Below are 19,652 nucleotides of genomic sequence, written 5' to 3'. Positions count from 1 at the left end.
CCTCCCCTACTCCCAGCATTTGTTGTTCTTTATGTTCTTTATGATGTCCATTCTGACTTGAATAGATAAACTCTCACTGTCATTTTGATTGCATTTGGTCAGGAATGTTGAGCATTTCTTCGTGTATTTATTGGCCATTTCTACTTCTTTGGAGAATTATATAGTTCATTTGCCCATTTGTTAATTTTTTGAGCCCTCTTTATATTCTGGTTATTAATCTCTTGTTAGATAGGTGGCAAAGATTTTCTTCCAATTTGTAGGTTGTGTGTTCAATCTAGTGACTGTTAGCTTTGCTGTGTAGAAACTTTTTTTTGGATGGTACTGGCATTTGAACTCTGGGCCTCACACTTGAGAGGCAGGCATTCTACCAATTGAGCCACTCCACCAGCCCTTTTTGTGTTGGGTACTTTTCAGATAGGGGGTCTCAAACTCTTCACCTGGTCTCGCTTTGAACTGAGATGCTTCTGGTCTTTGCCTTCCAAGTAACTAGGATTATAGGCGTGAGCCACCAGTGCCTGCTGCAGAAACTTACTGGTTTGAGATAGTCCCATTTGTCAATTTTTTCTGTTATTTTTTGAGTGAATGGAGTTCTATTCAGGAAGTTATTACCTATGTCTCTATGTTCCATTGTTTTCCCTATTCTTTCTCCTAGTGGTTTCTAAGTTTCAGGTCTTACATTAAGATCTTTGATTGACTTTGTGAGAGACTGGGATCTAGTTTCACACTTCTACATGTAGATATCCAATTTTCCCAACACCATTTGTTGATGAGGCTCTCTTTTCTCTAATTTATGTTTTGGTCTCCTTTGTCAAAAAATACAACGGCTGTAGCTGAGTGGATTCATGTCTGGGTGTTCTTTTCTGTTCCATTGGTCTTTGTGTCTGTTTTTGTGCCAGTACCATGATGTTTTTTATTACTGTGGCTCTGTAGTATAGTCTGAAGTCAGATATTGTGGTAACTCTTGTAATGCTCTTTTCACTCAGAATTTCTTTGGCTATTCTAGGTCTTTTTATGCTTTCATAAGAGCTTTAGTATTGATTTTTCTATCTCTGTGAAGAATGTCAGTGGAATTTTACACAGGTCTGTATTGGGCATATAGATTGCTTTCAGTAGTATAGCCATTTTCACAGTATTGATTCTGCTGATCCATGAGCATAGGAGGTCTTTTTATCTTCTAGTGTCTTCTTTGATTTTCTTTCTTTGATGATTGTAGTTTTTGTTGTAGAGGTCTTTCACTTCCTTCATTAAATTTGTTCCTAGTTTTTTTTTTGAGACTATTGTGAATGAGATTGTTTTTCTTCTCAGTCTGCTCATTGTTAGTGTATAGAAAATTGCTGCTATTTTTAAATAGGTTATTTTCTTCTATGTTTTCTAAATTGATACTATATATGAGAATACTGTTGAGTTCATTGTGCTTAAATGTTCTCTAACTAGATTCTGTTACCACTTGAAATAATTTTTCAATTGACTCTTGTTAGGTTTCCAAGTAAAGCATATAATTTGAAAATCATGGTAAGGTCGTCCTGCTGCGCGCGTGCCCCCCCCCCCCACCCGTACTGAGGTCTTCACCTTGAGCTACTTCACCAACCCTATTTTTGTGAAGGGGTTTTCAAGATAGGGTCTCACGAACTATTTGCCCTGGCTGGCTTTGAACCAAAATCCTCCTGAAAATCATAGTAGTTTTAATTCTTCCCTTTTTTTTGGTGGTACTTGGATTTGAACTCAGGACTTTGGGCTAACTAGACAGGTGCTTGACTGATCTAGCCATGCTTCCAGCCTTTTTTGTTCTGATTATTTTGGAGGTAGGGTCTTGTTTTTCTTGCTTTTTTAGCTCAGGCCAGTCTTTTTTTTTTTTTTTTTCCTTTTTCCTTTTTGGTGGAATTGGGGTTTGAACTCAGGGCCTTATGCTTGCTAGGCAGGTATCCTACTGCCTGCGCCACAATCCAGCCCCATACTACTTTTGTGAGTCCTGCAGTCATTGAGATGACAGCACAGGGTTTTTTTCTGTTTGAGATGAAATCCTCCTGATCTCAGCCTCCCAAGTAATGAGGATTTCAGGTTAGTCATTACATTGGCTGGTACATACAGAATAATGTTAAATGATTATTGTAATAAAGGATGTTTTTTCTGGGCATTGGGTTTTGGGTTAGACTTATATGCAAGAATAGTTACTGAATTCTTTTGAATTCCTTTTCAGTATCTGTCAAGATGATCATACGACTTTTCACTCGATTCCATTAATGATCAAACCATTTGCTAAATATTGAGACCAGATAGCTTATGGGTATTACTTAGAGCCAGTTAAGGTAGACAGTGTCAGGCCATGTGCTAGACTTCCTCTCTTGGTTGAACTATGACTACTGGGAGAGCCAGCTTCACACGTAGAAAAAATATTTTAATCTTCTTTCTTTTTTTGGGTGGGTGGGGGAGCAGTATGATATTTGAACTCAGGGCCTCATGCTTGCTAGGCAGGCACTCTACCACTTGAGCCAATCCACCAGCTCTGTTTCTTGTTGGGTTTTTGTTGTTGTTTGTTTGTTTTGTTAGTATTGGGGCTTGAATGCAGGGCCTACACTTTGAGCCACTCCACCAACCCTTTTTTGTGAAGGGTTTTTTTTTTGAAATAAGGTCTCTCAAACTGTTTGCCTTGGCTGGCTTCGAACCTTGGTCCTCCTGATCTCTGCCTCCTGAGTAGCTGGGATTACAGGCATGAGCCTCTGGCGCCTGGCTATGTGTTGGGTATTTTTGAGATAGGGTCTTTAAAATTATTTGCCTGGGTTTGCCTCAAACCAAGATCCTTCTGAGCTCTGCCTCCTGAGTAGCTAGGATTATAGGCATGAGCCACCAGCACCTGGCAAATTGATTTTTTTGCGGTACTGGGGTGTGAACTCGGGATAGACCTTGAGGCACTCCACCAGCCCTCTTTTGTAATGGGTTTTTTCAAGATAGGGTCTCATGAACTGTTTGCTTGGGTTGGCAAGCAAAGCATAGTCCTGATCTTTACCTCCTGAGTAGCTAGGATTACAGGTTTGAGCCACTGGCGCCCAGCAGCAAATTGTTTTTTTTTTTTTTTTAAAGGGATGAGTCTCACTGTGGCCCAAGGTTAGCCTTGAACTCCTGGGCTCAATCAAGGGATCCTCCTGCCTCAGCCTCCCCATAGTTAGAATTACAGGCACATGACACCACTCTTGGCTGAATATAATGTTCAGATGAGAAAACTGCTTAACTCAACAGACAGTTACATAAATAATCAAAACTCTTACCTTTTCACTGAACTATACCACTAGTTTGGGGCACATACTGGTATTTATTCTAAGGAAAGAGATTGGAGTCTAATAATTAGACCATTCAGAACTGGATCAAGGATATAAAAATGAAGTCAGAATTGCTTCTGGAAGTTAGTGGCGCACTGGTTCTGTGGATGTGTTTAAAGTGCAATAACTGAAAGGAGAATTGCTGCAGAGACTAGGACCAAAAGTGTCATTAGTTGCTTCATTTCTCAATCACATTCTTCATCCCATGATACTACCTGTAACCCTGATAATCAGTCTAATTTTTGATTTAGATGTGCTTTGCAATACCAGGTTTCATCTGTGTCCTAATAGATGATGACTTAACTGACTTGCCTATCTGGATTCTTAACTTAACGGCTTCATCTTAGCTCTTAAAATTTTGCCTGCTTCTCCAAATCCTGCCATACCAGATTGCTTACTGTCTTTGCGTTACTGATTTTACGCTTGCTTTGTTTTAATAAGTCATAAGAAAGTCAAATATAGTACCAGATTTATAATATAGAACATTAGTCCTCTGTCACTCTCCATAATCCAGTAACAACAGCTTTCACTTTGTTTGTTTGTTTATAGTGGTACTGAGGTTTGAACTCAGGACCTCACACTTGCTAAGGCCATTGCTGTACCACTTGAGCCATGTCCCTACATCCCTAGCTCAGAATGATTTTTTTTTTGTTATTGTTTCTAGGATTGAGTTAATAATTAATTATATATCTCAATTTATGGTTCTACACTCCTTTTTTTTCCCCCGTGGTGCTGAAGATGAAACCAAGGGCTTAAGCTAAGAGTTCTCTCCTTCCAAGCCATGTCCCAGCCCCAGTTCATGGTTATTTTGGCCATTCTAGGCCTTTTCCTGTTTGTTGATATGTATGTATGTATGTATTCATTTCTTTTTACTCCCCCACCCCCACCGACCCCTGAAACCATTTCTAATAGTTTATCCTTCAGTGGGCTACTGTTTTAAAAAATTAGTAAAATATTTAAAAACAATTAAAAACTGAAAAAACAACTTCAGAGAACCTTTTTTCCTGAACTATTTGAGGGTGAGTTGCATCCTGCAAACAAGGGTGTCTACATAATCACTATTATCAACAATCAGGAAGTTAAATTGGGACATAATAACCACTTAATCTTCAGATCCCATTCAGTTTTGCCAGTTATTTTAATGTTCTTGGTAGCAAAAGGATCCAACTCAGTCATTTATTGCTTTTACTTGTCCTGTTGCCAAAGTTTCTTTTAGCCTGTCATTCTTTGGTCTTGTCCTAGACTTTCATGACAGGGATAGTTTTGGCCATTATAGGTCACTAATTTTGTAAAACGTCCTTCAGCATGGGTTTTTCCTCGTGTTCCTTATATTTCTTTCAGGTTAGCACATAATTTTGATTTCTCATTACTAGTAATATTCACTTTGGTCACTTTAAGAGATATCTGCCAGGCTTCTCTATTATAAAGTTATTGTTTTACTTTGCAACTAATAAGTACTTTGAAACTATGTAGACATTCTATTCCTACCCAACTTTCAATTTTTTATTATTTTTTTGATACTGGGTCTCTTGCCTAGGCTGGCCTGGAACTCACTATGTAGTCCAGGCTGGCCTCAAACTTTTGATATTCTTGCCTCAATCTTCCAAATGCTGCTACCATGCCCAGCTCAATTATCTATTTATTTGTTTATATCTCTAAGAACTGATTTCCTATTTTTAAATTAATTTATTGATATGGGGTCTTGCTATGTTGTGCAAGGCTGGCCTTGAACTCATATGACTCCTGCCTCAGCCTTCTGATTAGCTGGTATTTCAGATGGCCTATTTTATTAAGTGGATAATAATGATAAGTAAGGTTTTTTTGAGACAGACAGGGTATTCCTCTCTAGCACAGGCTGGTCTTGAACTCCTGATTGTCCTGCCTCAAATTCCCAAGTGCTGGGATTATAGATAGGTGTACACCACCATACCTAGCTGCGTATTGTTATATTGCATGCATATTACATTGGCATAAGTAGTAGTATTTTTATTTTTGTATATAAATATAACAGTACAAAAGTGTTAAAATGTGATGTAAATACATAGTTATATTCTAGAATATTATATGAGAGAGGTGGAGTTAAGGTAATTTAGGCAACAAAATATGAGATAATGTTATTTCTAGCCTGGAGTTTCATGAATCTCTGCTCTGATCGAAATCTGACTCAGTCTTGGATGTGTTGTGCTGCCACCTGGTGGCAGTTCTCTCCTTCAGTATAAATATAAACCGGGACAAATCTGGCTGGCTGAGAATTCTAAGCATTGGCAGCAGTTTCAGGTGAGGTTAGATGATGCCAGGTTCTTTGGCCCAATTCTGGGAGACGGGGCCAGGAGAACACTGGGGTTGAAAAAAGTCTTTCTCTACCTTCTTGCTTTCTAAGACAGGCGGGCTACTTTTCACTTCCAGGCCTTACCTCTGTGAGGGTGGGAGTGAAGGATAGATGTGTTAACTATTCTATCATTGATTTTTATTTTCTCCTTTTGAAGATTATAATTTCACTTTTTTTCAAATTTAATATGTGTGGATGAATATTTAAGGTTAATTTTTACAAAGAAAAATGAGGTAATATGGAAGGCCTACCTATCTTGGGAGTAAGAGAAACCGTTAAGTAGGTGGCTTATGTAGGAAATGTTTTCTAGCATTTCAAAAATTATTTTTTCAAGAAGTATTTGTGTAAGACCTACCAGCAGTACTTGTTCTGAGTATATAGAAAGATTCTTTCTTTCAAAGTAAACTTAACTTGGCTTACCTTTTCTGTTTTAATTTCATTGTGTACTCCTGCTATTTTAAAATTTCTATTGATTCATTTATCCAATTCATAAGCATTTTATTTTTGTTTGCACTTGTTTTGTTTTGAGATGGGGTCTCACTCTTTAGCTCAGGGTAACCTCAAACTTGCTGTCTAGCCCAGGGTGTCCTCAAACTGTTGATCCTTCTGCTTTAGTCTTAAATTTACTGGGATTATGAGTGTGCACAATCACTCCCAATGGCCAAAAAACATTTAAATTCTCTCTTTTTTGGGGGGTGGAATGGGACTGCGGTTTGAACTCAGGACTTCACGCTTGCAAGGTAGGCACTCTCCTGCTTGAGCCACAACTCCAGTCTATTTTGCTTTGGTTGTTTTGAAGAACTATTTACCTGATTTCAGTCTCCCAAGTAGCTAGAATTACACGTATGAATTGCCAGTATCCAGCCTAGCATTTAAATTCTTTTTTTGCTTTTTTTGGGTGGTGCAGTACTGGGGTTTGAACTTGGGGACTCACGCTTGCTAGGCAGATGCTCTGCCACTTGAGCCACTCTACTGGCCCTTGTGTTGGATATTTTTGAAATAGGGTCTCTCAAACTTTTTCTCCAGGCTGGCTTCGAACCTTAATCCTCCTGATCTCCTCTTCCTCAATAGCTAGGATTACAGGTGTAAGCCATCGGTGCCTGGCTTTAAACTCTTTTCAGTATCAAGTACAGAGAGTTAAATTGATCATAATCCTTAGTTTATGACCTATTTTGTTATTGATCTGTAAAAGCAAGCCATTTCTTTTATTTTACTTCCTTCGTTTTATCCCTATAGCCCACTTAAATTTCTTTCCTTATGCTGTAGGCAGTCATTCTTTCTTTCTTTTTTGACTACAGTTCATTTCTTTTCCCTACCCTCCCTTCCCTTTTTTTCTTTCTTTCAATACTGGGATTTGAATTATGCTTTGCACTTGGCCACACCTTCAACCCTCATTCTTTTTTTGTTTTTCTTCTTTATTATTATTATTATTAGTAGTAGTAGTAGTAGTAGTACTGGGGGTTGAACTCAGGGCCTTGTGTTTACTAAGTTGATGTTCTATCACTTGAGCTACACCCTTAGGCCATAAGCAATCACTCTAACGTGAACAGTTTTTACTTGTTCTTACAAAATGTGTATTGTTAATCTGTGCTCATATAATTTAGGTATTGTTTTCATACTCCATTCTATTTTTTCCCAGTAAGTATTATTTTAAAGATGTGTCTATGTTGTTAAATTTATACCTATATGTAGTATGCTTACATCACAATTCAACTGATCATTCTCTGTGGTAACTGCCCAGGTTGTCCATGTTCATTTTAAGAATCAGTGCTGCAGTGAACATTCAGCTATGGCTTCTGTTTGTACCTTTGTTTATTTACTTTTAGCTTTTTTAGTGGTATTGGGCCCTCACACTTGCTAGCCAAATACTCTTTATCACTTGAGCCACATTCCCAGCCCCATGTGTACCTTTATGAGAATTTCTTTGGAATATAGACCCAAGAGCAGAATTGCTGGATTATAAGTGATATGTATTTAATATGACTAAACAGTATAGAATTGTTCTGTAGAGTAGCTTTATCAACTTTACTCATAAAGTACATATTTCCCTTCTGCATTCCAGCTAATACTTGGCAATATGCAGCTCTCTCGTTTTTTCCAATCCAGTAAGTACAATGTATGTTAAGGTTTTTTGTTTATTTGAGATAGGATCTAGCTTTGTAGCTCAGGCAGTCCTCAAACTCTCAGTCCTTCTGCCTCAGCCTCCTGAGTACTGGGGTTACAGGCATCTAACATTATGCCTAGCTAAGTATCTCAGTTTTTTAAAATGGTGTTTTTCTCTAAAAATAACTTTTTCAATTTTGCACAGTGGCAGTATCTTAGCCAATGAGGTTTATCTGAGGTGCAGTTATTGCTAATTGAAAATTTTTCCCAATACCCCACCATGACGTCTTGAAATATAGTTGGCATTGGCAAATAAATAAATAAAAATAAAACAACAAAAATAACTGGTTTGAGCACACTTTCAGCATGATCATTATGGGATTTCCTTGTCAATCCTAATTATATGCAATTATTGTTGATTTATAGGAGTCCTTTGTATATAAAATATCTTCATATAACCCATTTATTTGAGATATCCTTCAAGAATAAACCCTTAAAATTGACATGATTGGTGTTGGGAGTATAGCTCAGTGGCAGAGTGCTTGCCTAGCATGCATAAGGCCCTGGGTTTGAGCCCTAGCACTGAAGAAATAAAAGATGTAATTAACATTTAAAAATTTTTTAGCGGCGCCCGGCTAGCTCAGTCGGTAGAGCATGAGACTCTTAAAAATTTTTTATTTTGTACAGTTCTGATTGAACTTTTTTTTTTTAACTTTGTTGTACTTTATACCTTTAATCTTTCTTAAAACCATTTATGTAGGTTTGACTAGGATCCAGTATTAATCTCCTTACAGGGAACTAGTTTTCCCAGTGCCATTTTAACCAAATAGTCTCTTTCCCAAATGATTTGTCAGGCTACTCCAAAATGGGTCTGGTGTCTCAATATCATGTTGTTATGCCACTAACAAATTATATTGTTATTTGGGGGACAATGTTATTTCCTGCCTCTTACTCATTTACACCCACCCCTCCCAATGTTTTGGTAAATCTCTTCTTCCATAAAAAATTTAGACTGTATTTTTTGAAGTATAAGAAAAACAGTCACAATACTTACTGGGATTTTGTAGATTAATTTGGATAGAATAGACATAAAAGAGTTCCCTGTATTGCTTACTTAAATTTTAGTTTTCTTTATAGATTTTTGTTTTTGACAATACTGGGTATTGAATTTAGGGTCTTAGGCATTCCCCAGCCTATCACTTCAGCCATGTCCCCAGCCCATTAATTCCTATAGTTTTAAAAGTATTGACTATGACAGTGGTCAGTCTTATTTACAACCTGAAAGGGAAAGTAGCTAAGTTTTCTCATTGTATTAATAGGTGCTAGGTTTTTGGTCTACATAACCATCACTAAGTTAAGAAAAATTCTCTTTTATTTTATTCCTTGTTTGTGACTTTTTTCTCTTTGGTGCTGGGGATAAAACCCAAAATCTCATGAGTGCTAAGTACTATTTCTGCCTCTGAACTGTACATGCCAACCCCTAGTTTGTGACTTTAAAAACTTAAAAAAAAATTGTTAATGGGTATTGAATTTTATTCAGAACATTTTATACAATGATAGAGATTTCATTTTTCTCCTTTAGTCTGTGTATGTGGTTAATTACATAATTTTTTTTCTGACAGTGATCCATCTTCGTATTCCTAGGGAGAAGTTTACCTGATAAAGCTTTTTGTTTTTTTCTCCTTTTCTTTCTTTCTTTCTTTTTTTTTTTTTTTTTGCAGTACTGTGGTTTGGAGTTTGAATTCAGGTCCTCACACTTGTTAGGCAGGTGCTCTGCCAATTGAGTCACTCTGCCAGCCCTTTTTTGTGTTGGGTATTTTGAGAAAGGGTCTGAAGAACTATTTGCTTGGGTGGTTGGCTTCAAAGTGTGATCCTCCTGATCTCTGCGTACTGAGTAGCTAGGATTACAGGCATGAGCCACCAGCACCTGGCTTGTAGTGTATTTCTCAGTTTTCTCTTTGGCAGTACTAGGGTTTCAACTTAAAGCTTTGCTCTTGCTAGGCAGGTACACTACCACTTAAGGCATGCCTCTGGTCCCTTTTTGCCCTGCTTATTTTGGAGATAGGGTCTGGGTTTTTGCCCAGGCCAGCCTGGACCTTGATCCTTTTATGATTTGCTTCCTGCTGCTATTGAGATGACAGGTATGCACCACCACACCCAGCTTTTTTCTTTTGAGATGGGGTGGCACAAATTTTTTTGCCTGGGGTGGCCTGAAACTACAGTCCTCCTGATTTCAGCCTCCTGTGTAGCTTAGGATGACAGGCATGCACTACTGTATCCAGTTATTGGTTGAGATAGGGTCTTGCAAACTGTTTGTCTGGGCTGACCTGGATCTCAGCCTCCCAGTAGCTCGGTTACAGGTATGAGTCACTGGTGCCTGGCTTCTTTTTTAACAAAAGTCATTTATGTGTTTACTTAATTTCTAAATATATGAGATTTATTAATCCTCTCCTTTTGATATTAATGCCTAATTGTCATCAAGCATTATGACATGATTAAAGAGCATAATCTCTCATATAGATTCTTTATATTTTATTAAGAATTTCTTTGTGGCCTGAATCACATGTGCTTGAAAATAGCTTGTTTTCGCTCTAAAGTTCTATACAATGTTTATTTAGTTGCTCAAACTTGTTAATTACATTGTTCAGATTCTATTTATGTTATTTTTGTCTACACAATCAGTTTCTGAGAAGGGAATGTTAAAACCTAAATGCTAGCTGGGCATGGCAACATATACCTATGATCCTGGCATTTGGGAGGATGAGGCAAAAGGTTCTGGAGTTTTGAGGCCAGCCTAAGTTACATAGTGTGTTCGCCTGTGTCAAAAAGACCTCCAAATGCAATTGTTAGTTTCTGTATTTGGCTCTATAGTACTCCCATTTGTTACTTGATACGTTTTGTGGCCATATTTGTAGCTGTATACATGTTTGTGATAGCTTGTCTTCCTGTTAGTCCTGTTACCAATGTATACTGTCTTTTCTTTGTACCTTGTCTTAACCAGTTCTGTGTTGCTGTATCTGAATAAAAAGACTGGGTAATTTCTAAAGAACAGATTTATTTCTTACAGTTCTACAGACTGGGAAATCTACCACCAAGGACTTGTGTTTATTCAAGGCCTTCCTACTGTGCATTCCATAGAAAGCGGACAGACAACAGTGCATTGGTGCATGTGGGTGCACACAAAGAGGAGGGGTGATGAACTCATCCTTTAATCATGTGTCCACTACCATGATAATGTCATTAATCTATTCATGAGGAAAGATCTCTCATGACCTAATCACCTCTTAAAGGATCTACTCATCAACACTGTCCAATGGGGATTGAGTTTCCAAAGTACAAACTTTGGTGAGAACATTCATACCACAACATCCCTTATGGCCTTTTTTGTCATGAATTCTTTTTCATTAGATTGCTTAACGGTTTTTCAGTTTGTCTTTTCCCTGTTACAGTCTTCTGTTCCTTTTTTTTTTTTTTTCCTTTTTTAGTTTATTTTGTATCTTGTAAATAACATATGATTGGATTTTGGAACAGATGAACCAAGAACTTAAAATAAGTATGATAATATATTTAAGGAAATAAGGGTTTCAGAGTGGTAGATGTTACATGGTTTTGGTCTGTCTCTTAATTTGGTTGTATGTACTCCTCAGATTATTTTGCTTCAGGAGTTTCTTTTATTCTGGGATATTTATTTATTTGTTTTTATTGTTTGTTTATTTACTTTTAGTGAGGCTGGGGTTTGAACTCAGTCCTTGCAAAGCAGAATCTCTACCACTTGAGCCATACTACCAGTCCATTTTGCTCTGGTTATTTTTGGAGATTAGGTCTTTTGAACTGTTTGCCCGGGTTGGCCTGGAACTGTGATCCTCCTGATCACAGCCTCTGAAGTAGCTAGAATTACAGGTGTGAGCCACCAGTGCCCAGCTGGGATTTTTATTTTTGTAGTGTTTGGAGTCAAACTCAGTGCTTAATATGTGCTAGGCATAGGCACACAGCTATAACCCCAGCTGCTTTCCTGAGATTTTTAGCTAATATGTTTGGAAAATGTTATGTTGGTGAAATAATGGAAAGCCAGGCTCAAGTCTCTGTCCATTTCTAGGGAAGGATGATTCCCAGGCCTGACAACATGTGTGTTGAGAATTTCTGTTCCATGCCACTTCGTCATGCAACAACACTAGACAAAATTTTACTTTGAAATTCATAGGAAGTAGTAGATGGAGGCCTAATTTTTAGACTACAACCCACCAGTCTTTGGGACTTGAAAGGGAAAAGGGCTATAAGAGTGCATGCTGAAGGTGACTCATTAGTCTGCACCTGTTGTCATCAGTGCCCTATAGTAGCAGGGCTGTTATACTGTCTAGATTTTACCTTGCACACACCTGCATACTGTGGTGTGTCTGTTGATTTACTTGGAGAAAGGGACAGAAAAGGATATTCGCAGAGTATCCTGGGAGAAAGGGGAGGCATGGACAGAATGCTAAAGCTTTTCTCTACCCTATCCTTTCACCTTTTTCTTCCAGGTAGCCTTATTCTAGGCAGTTTTCAGTAAAACATCATCTTCTAAAGTTTTTGTTGTTGTTAACTGTTGTCAAAGTAATGTGTGCATATAGTTTTAAAAATTCGGCCAGGAGCCCGTGTCTCATGCCTGTAATCCTAGCTACTCACTCTGGAGGCAGAGATCAGGAGAATCGCAATTCAAAGCCAGCTTTGGCAAATAGTTCTCAAGACCCTATCTCAAAAAAACCCCATCACAAAAAGGGTTGATGGATTGGCTAAAGCAGTAAGAGCTCCTGCCTAGCAAGCCCGAGGCCCTGATTTCAAACCCTAGTGCTACCAAAAATATAAATTAAAAAAAAAAATTCTCTTAGGCTTATAAGAGTAGTTTCCTGCTAATACTTCCCTTCTATGTCTATTCCCTCTTATATTTCCTCTTTCAAGTCTTAGTTATAACAGTATTTCCTTTCAGATTTCTAAATAGTGTGCTTATTACTGGTACTTAATGATTTTTGTTTTTAGTACTATTCTGTTGACTTACTATTAAGGAACATGAGTTTAGTCCTTTTATACCACTCTTCCTTACCACAATTTCTCCTTTATTTTTCTCAATGTAGTTACAACAGTATCTACTTTGTAAGTATTTTATTGACTAATTTCCTTTCTTGAAAAATCTTTTGTTTTTCCTGGAGTTAATAATTGTCTTGTTTTTCCATTTTATTTGGTTTCCTTTGTTACTCTCATTAATGATTCCAGATTTCCTAACAAAGCAACAAAGTTCCTATCCCCCTTTTAAAAAATGTTTTTTGAGATAGGGTCTTGCTATGTAATACAGGCTGATCTTGAACTCATGATCCTCCCTTCTCCTCCTTCCAGTGCCCTCTGCCTCCCAAGTGCTGAGATTACTGAGGTGCACCACTTCAGTTACCTATTGATGAACAGTTTGTTCTAGGATACTCTTTGCCCCCCAATACAGGATCTTTGTATATGTTCAGGCCCTTATATAAAATGGTTATAGTATTTGCATATGTCCCATATAGTTTAAATCATCTCTACATTACTTGTAATACCTAATAATGTAAATTCATTGGTGTTTAGGGAGTAGTGATGTCACCAGAACCAAAGCAGGCCAAGGAAGTCCTAAGAGAAAGAAGTCTTCATCTCTCTTGAACCTGAGTACTGGTTTTATGACATTGTTTCAGAAAAGAATTTTGGAACACATTGAGGTAGAGATCAGAAAAGCTGGAAAGGGCAGTACACACCCAGAAATGTGTGAATGCACATCTGGTAAATGGTGTATTGAGTGCTATATCTGGGTTATTTATGGTGAAAAAGTGGGTTGGGGTTTGGTTTAAATTCATCGTAGAATTGGTGGAGTAGGTGTTAAAATAAACCCTGAAGGACTGGGAATGTAGCTCAGTGGAGAGCACTTGCCTAACATGTGCAAGGTCCTGGGTTCAATCCCCAGTACTACTAAAAACAAAACAAAAAACCAGGAAACAAGTATCTGATCTACCTTTCACCAAGCTTAGTGATGAACATTTTTACGTATTTTGTTTTCTTCCGTTAGTTTGTGTTTGTTCCCCTCCCCATTGACAAATCCATGGGAGTATACCAGTTAAGTATGTAAGTAATTTCACATGCTTCTCTAATTTTGATTTTATAATTATTAATCAGAAGATACTCTTTTTTTTTATTTTTGTGAGAAGACATTGTTTTTCTCTTAGTTTTTCCTTTCATAACTTAGTGTTCTTGTTTTGTGAAACAAAAACTTATGGTATTGATTTCTAGTCTGCATTTGCCTCTGTTCAAGTTTCTTTTCACTTTTTTCTTTCTAACTTTTTTTTTTCTAGAGATTTTCCTCAAATTGTTTGGTTTTGTGTGGTCCTTTACTCATATTTAAGGGTGAGTCACTAAGGAGTAGAAATGGGAAATTGTGAGTGTACTTTGTTAGTGAATCTCAACAAATTGGGGAACTTCCAAGTATCAGTATCAATAGGCCTTTTTTCTTGAGTGAGCAGTTCATCTGGAAAAGAATCCTCTAGTCTTCCACTTAAGGGATAAAAGTATGGCTTCTGGATTTATGAATGACACAAGCCTGTGGTTTTATCATCCATTCAATTAAATACTTGACTCAGTATCTTCGCTTTCTAAAAATCTCATTTCTGCTCACAGCTAGAGGTTCTCATGTTTAACCTTTCCAGAATATAAATGTGTAGTCTTTCTGTAGTGTGGGAGCAGTCACCTGACTGCAGGGCTGGAGGAAAAGATCTGAGTATTAAATGTTCCTAAGCCTTTCCAGGTTTCTCTGTACACATAAACTTACTTCATCTCTTCTTTTCCCTCTCACACATTTCACGCATTTCCTTTACATCTCTCACACATTTAGGTTTCAGCCTTCTGAGGTCTACTAAATTCATTTATTTTTCATATTGCAAAATTCTTTTTGGTGGTACTGGGGTTTTGAACTTAGGACTTCATGCTTGCTAGGCAGGTCCTCTACCACTTGAGCCACTCTACCATCCCTGGTTTTTTTGTGTTGGGTATTTTCAAGACAGGGTTTCTTGAACTATTTGTCTGGGCTGGCTTCAAACTGAGATCCTCCTGTTTCTTGCCTCCTGAGTAGCTGGGTGTGGTGGTGCATGCCTGTCATCTCTGCTGTGTGGGAAATGTAAATAGGAAGATGAAGGTTCAGGCCCACCTGGGCATAAACATGAGCTTCCATTTCAAAGCTAATGGAAAAAGGACTGGGGGTGTGGCACAAGTGCTGGAGTGGCTACCTGGCAAGTGCAAAGTTCTGAGCTCAAACCCTACCATCACCAGAAAGAAAAAGAAAAAGAAAAAAAAAGCTAGCAACCCTTGCTGCTCCCTGCAATCTCAGTCAGCTGCTATGGTGGTGCATGCTGGAAGCTGTTGGTAGGAGGAATGTAGACTTAGGTCAGCCCCCAGCAAAAAATGTGAGACCCTATCTGAAAAATAACTAAAAGGGCTCAAGTGGTAGAGCACCTGCCTAGTAAGTGTGAGGCCCTGAGCTCAAACCCCAGTACTGTCCATTCCTCCCTCACCCACAAAAAAGGCTAAAGCCCTAAAGGAATATGTTTTTTTATTTCTTACATATAAGTTAGGAGGTCTTGGATCATATTTTAAGTCCAAGATGCTAACTTTTACTTTGCACTAATTTAGATTTTTTTTTAATTCAAGGACTAATTAAGTATAGTAAAAGTTAATATATTATGCTGGACTTGTAGCTCAGTTGGTAGAGTGCTTGTCTGGCATACGTGAGGTCCTGGGTTTGATCTGCATCTTAAAACAAACAAATCCTAACACATTCATTCTAGTAGAATTCACTGAGGGACAAAATTAACAATTTTTTTTGTTTTTTTGGTGGTTCTGGGGCTTGAACTCAGGGCCTCACACACTTCCTAAGCAGGTGCTCTACCACTTGAGCCACTCTACCAGCCCTGTATTTGTGTGTGTGTGTCTGTGTGCGTGTGGTTTTTTTTCCGAGATAGGGTTTCTCGGGAACTTTTTGCTCTGGCTGGCTTCGAGTCATGATCGTCCTGATCTTTGCCTCCTTGAGTAGCTAGGATTACAGGTGTGAGCCATTGGAGCCAAGCAGAATTAACAATTTTGATGTTTTGTCTTGAGGCACCTTGAGAATCCTTTCAGGGAGATTAGATTCTGAAGGGTACTTTGTTGTCATAATCACAAAATAGTGCTCTTTACTCTCTTGGAAGATGTCTTGTGTTTACATGCTAATCAGAAACTAAAGAAAATACAAAGATGATTACCAGGATAATTTAGCTTCGTTCTTTGAAAACTAATGTATATAATATGATGTAGATGTTTGTGTATGTGTGTGAGAATGGGGATTGAATCTAGGCCCTTATGCATGCTAGGTAAGCACTATATTACTGAGCTTTAGCACCAGCTTTTATTGTTTGTTTGTTTGTTTTGGTAATACTGGGATTTGGACTCAGAGCCATGTACTTGCTAGATGCTCTACTGCTTGAGCCATACTCCCCTTATCCACTCCAATCCTTTTAAATTTTATTTTAAGATAGAATATCCATAAATTGCTCCAGCTGGCTTCAGACTCCTGCTTTAGCCTCTTGGAGCACCTGGGATTATATAACACACTACCAGGCTGTGTTTAGATGTTAAATTTCTAATTAGAGTAATGACTAAACCATTGTGTTATACTCTGGGACTATGCCAGATGATAGTATATTCCATTTATTTTTATTTCCTTTTTTTTGGTACTGGGACTTGAACTGAGTGCCTACCCCTTGAGCCCTTTTTTGTGAAGGGATTTTTCGAGCTAGGGTCTTGCCAACTATTTGCCTGGGCTGGTTTCAAACCGCGATCCTCCTGACCTCTGCCTCCTGAGTAGATCCATTTCTTTTATTTTTTAAAAAATATTAAATAAATTTTTTTTGAGTCAAAGTCTCACTTTGTAGCACAGCCTGACCTTGAATTTGTGATACTTGGGAGGCTGAGTATTAATGGGCATGTATCCCTGTACCTGGCTAATGCCCAGCTTATAGTTTCTTTTAAAAAATACAGGTGCTCTTCAATATATGAAATTTTAAAGGATTATGTCTAGTGTAAACCATCATAAGGTGAACATATCACAGGTCAAGGACTGGTGGAGTGGCTCAAGTGGTTAGAGCACCTAGCAAGCTTGAGGCCCTAAATTCAAACCCCAGTACTACCAGAAAAAAAAATATATATATCGTCAGTGAAAATGCATTTAGGGTGTAGCTCAGTGTAGGCCTTGGGTTCAGTCCCTGGGAAAAGATCAAAGTTCAAAATATGAAGTATAGTTTCTACTGAATGAATACTGCTCTCACACTGTTAAATTTGAAAAAGTGTATGTTGAACACTTATAAGTCAGGGACTGTACGTATACTATGAATTATGGCTGTTGTATTTGGGAGCAGTAATGTAATACTTTGAGAACATTCATTGAGCTTTATACATTTTTGTTTCAAAATGTTCATTGTCTATGTTTGTAATTGCTACTATAGTTTATGTAATTTTTCTTTGGCAGATTATGATTGCTCTGATACTGCCCCAAATTGACACTGTTACCTATTTATGAAAACTGTGTCAAGGGCTTTTTAAGTTTTTTAGGCTCATTGCCCAAATTTACTTTAGCATCTATGCCTTGCCTCAAGGTTTAGACCCTTGAGAATATTCTGTTTTAACATGGTAGGTCATTATGTTCAAGGTGCACAGAAAAATAATTGTAAAGTATTAAAATGGACTGATAAAATCCTAAGACTAGGATGGACTCTATTTTCCTCCTTACATGTTTTTTTTTTGTTTGTTTCTGTTTCCTCCTCCCCTCCCCCTTTTGGTGATACTTAGGTTTAAACTCAGGGCCTCTGGCTTGCTAGGCAAGTGCTATATCACTTGTGCCACAACTCCTCTACATCTTTATGTTAGAAAATTTACTGGAACTAGGATTTTTTTTCCCCCTTACGTAGCCAAAGGGCTAACGTAAAAGCTTATGTGTCTTTGTACAACATCAAGACCCTTGAGACTTTGTTTCTTTGAGTACTTATAACAGTAATTTTGGATGCAGTAAAATACAATTTGGTTGTTTAAATGTAGGTTTAATGTTTGTGAGTTTATAATTTGTTTTTATAATTATATTTTTTAGAAAGGTGTATTTCCCACGTCATTCTGTGAAAGACTTTTTGAGTGCAAATAAAGCTTGCCCTGATAGGCTAAGTATTTTTACATGAACCTCTTTTTCTTCTTAGTCTTTTGACTTCTTAGTCTTTGGTGTAAGGTTGTATTGTTCTACTTTCCCTGTTTCTCTGATTCCTAGTGGTTCTCCTTTGACATTTTCTTGTTTTATTTTTATTTATTATATTTTAACTTTTGTGGTCCTGGGGATTAAACCTAGGGTTGATGAATGCTAGAGAAGAGACCTTTTCTGTCACCAGTAAGTAACAAATGGCAAATACCATTCTGGAAGAGTGAAGATCCAACGTGTTGTGATAATGGCAAGCCATATATTCCACATTACTGTGCTGTACCACTCTGGGTAAAATAATGCTGTCAATTCCTTTTCTCTTTGGTCATTCTTTTTTTTTTTCCTTTTCTTTTCTTTTCTTTTGGAGGTACTGGGGTTTAAACTCAGGACTTCATACCCAATTTGGTCCTTTTGTATGTTTGTATCATTTGTTAAATGATCTTGGCGCACTTGTCAAAAGTAGACCACAATGTTTCTGGGATATCCCCCCCCCCCCCCCCCCCCCCCCCCCCGGGCTCTTTTCTATTCCATTGGTCTTTATGCTTTTTTGATTACTGTGTAGCCTTTAAGTTTTGAAATCAGTGTAAGACTTTCAACTTTGTGATTTTTAAGTTTGTTTTGGCTACTTGAGAAATCCCTTAAAATTGCATATGAGTTTTAGGATGGACTATTCTGTTTCTGCAAAAACATTGAGATTTTGGTAGGATTGCATTGAATCTGTAAACACTTGAGTAGTACTAAAATTTTAATAATAATGACTTCCAATCCATGAACATATGGTGTCTTTCCATTTATTTGCATCTTGTCTAATTTATTCCAGTGATTCATAGTTCTTAGTTCTTGGTTATTTTTTAGATACTTTATTCTTTCTGATAATGTTATAAATGGAATTATTTTCTTAAGTTCTGTTTCAGATTCTTTGTTAGTATATAGAAATGAGCTGATTTTTAAATGTAGATTTTGTGTCTAGCCACTTTGTTGAATGTATTATCTTTGATAAGGTGTGTATGCATAGTCTTTAGGAATTTTTTTACATATAAGATCAAATCCTGCCAGGTGCTCACAGCTGTAATCCTAGCTACTCAAGAGGCAGAGACAAGAGGATCTCTGTTCGAAGCTGCCCGAAAAAAAACCCATCTCAAAAAGGGCTGGTAGAGTGGCTCAAGGTGTAGGCCCTGAGTTCAAACCCCAGTACCACCCCAAAAAATCATTTGTGAACAGATTTTACTGTTAATTTGGATGCCATTTATTTCTTGTCTCATCGCTCTAGCTAAGACTTCCAGTGTAAAAACATTCTTTTATTTTCTTCTAGAAACTTTATAATTATAGCTCTGCAGTTATCTGTGATTCATGTATAAATATTTTAGACAGGAGTCAAGTTTTTTTTTTGTTTTTTTTCTTCCCCAATGTGAATTATCTGGTTGCTTCAGTACCATTTATTGAAAAGACTGTTCTTTCTCCTGGTGAATTGCAATGGTGTCTTTATTGTAAATTAGGTGATCTTATCTATGTGTGTCTGTGTATGGACTGTTAGGGTACGAGGCTGGCCACCTTCTGAGAGGACAAAGGACAGTCGAGACAAAGGAAGTCACAAGGCGAGGTTTATTTTCTAGCTAGCTAGGGTGCGAGCATCTGCCTGATGCAGCAG

The 19,652-nt window shown here is 37.7% G+C and overlaps 1 protein-coding gene and 1 non-coding gene across 4 annotated transcripts in view; both read left to right on the top strand.

The window, feature by feature from the left end:
- Positions 1-19,652, top strand: part of Ube2r2 (ubiquitin conjugating enzyme E2 R2) — an 87,304-nt gene that overhangs the window by 28,317 nt on the left and 39,335 nt on the right. The window lies entirely within an intron of this gene.
- Positions 7,940-8,075, top strand: LOC141415870 (U4 spliceosomal RNA). The gene has a single exon (XR_012440823.1). It is a non-coding gene; the product is annotated as a U4 spliceosomal RNA (small nuclear RNA).

Source organism: Castor canadensis, chromosome 13 (assembly GCF_047511655.1).
Source record: "Castor canadensis chromosome 13, mCasCan1.hap1v2, whole genome shotgun sequence".
Lineage (NCBI taxonomy): Eukaryota > Metazoa > Chordata > Mammalia > Rodentia > Castoridae > Castor > Castor canadensis.
This window is presented reverse-complemented; position numbering and strand designations above follow the sequence as displayed.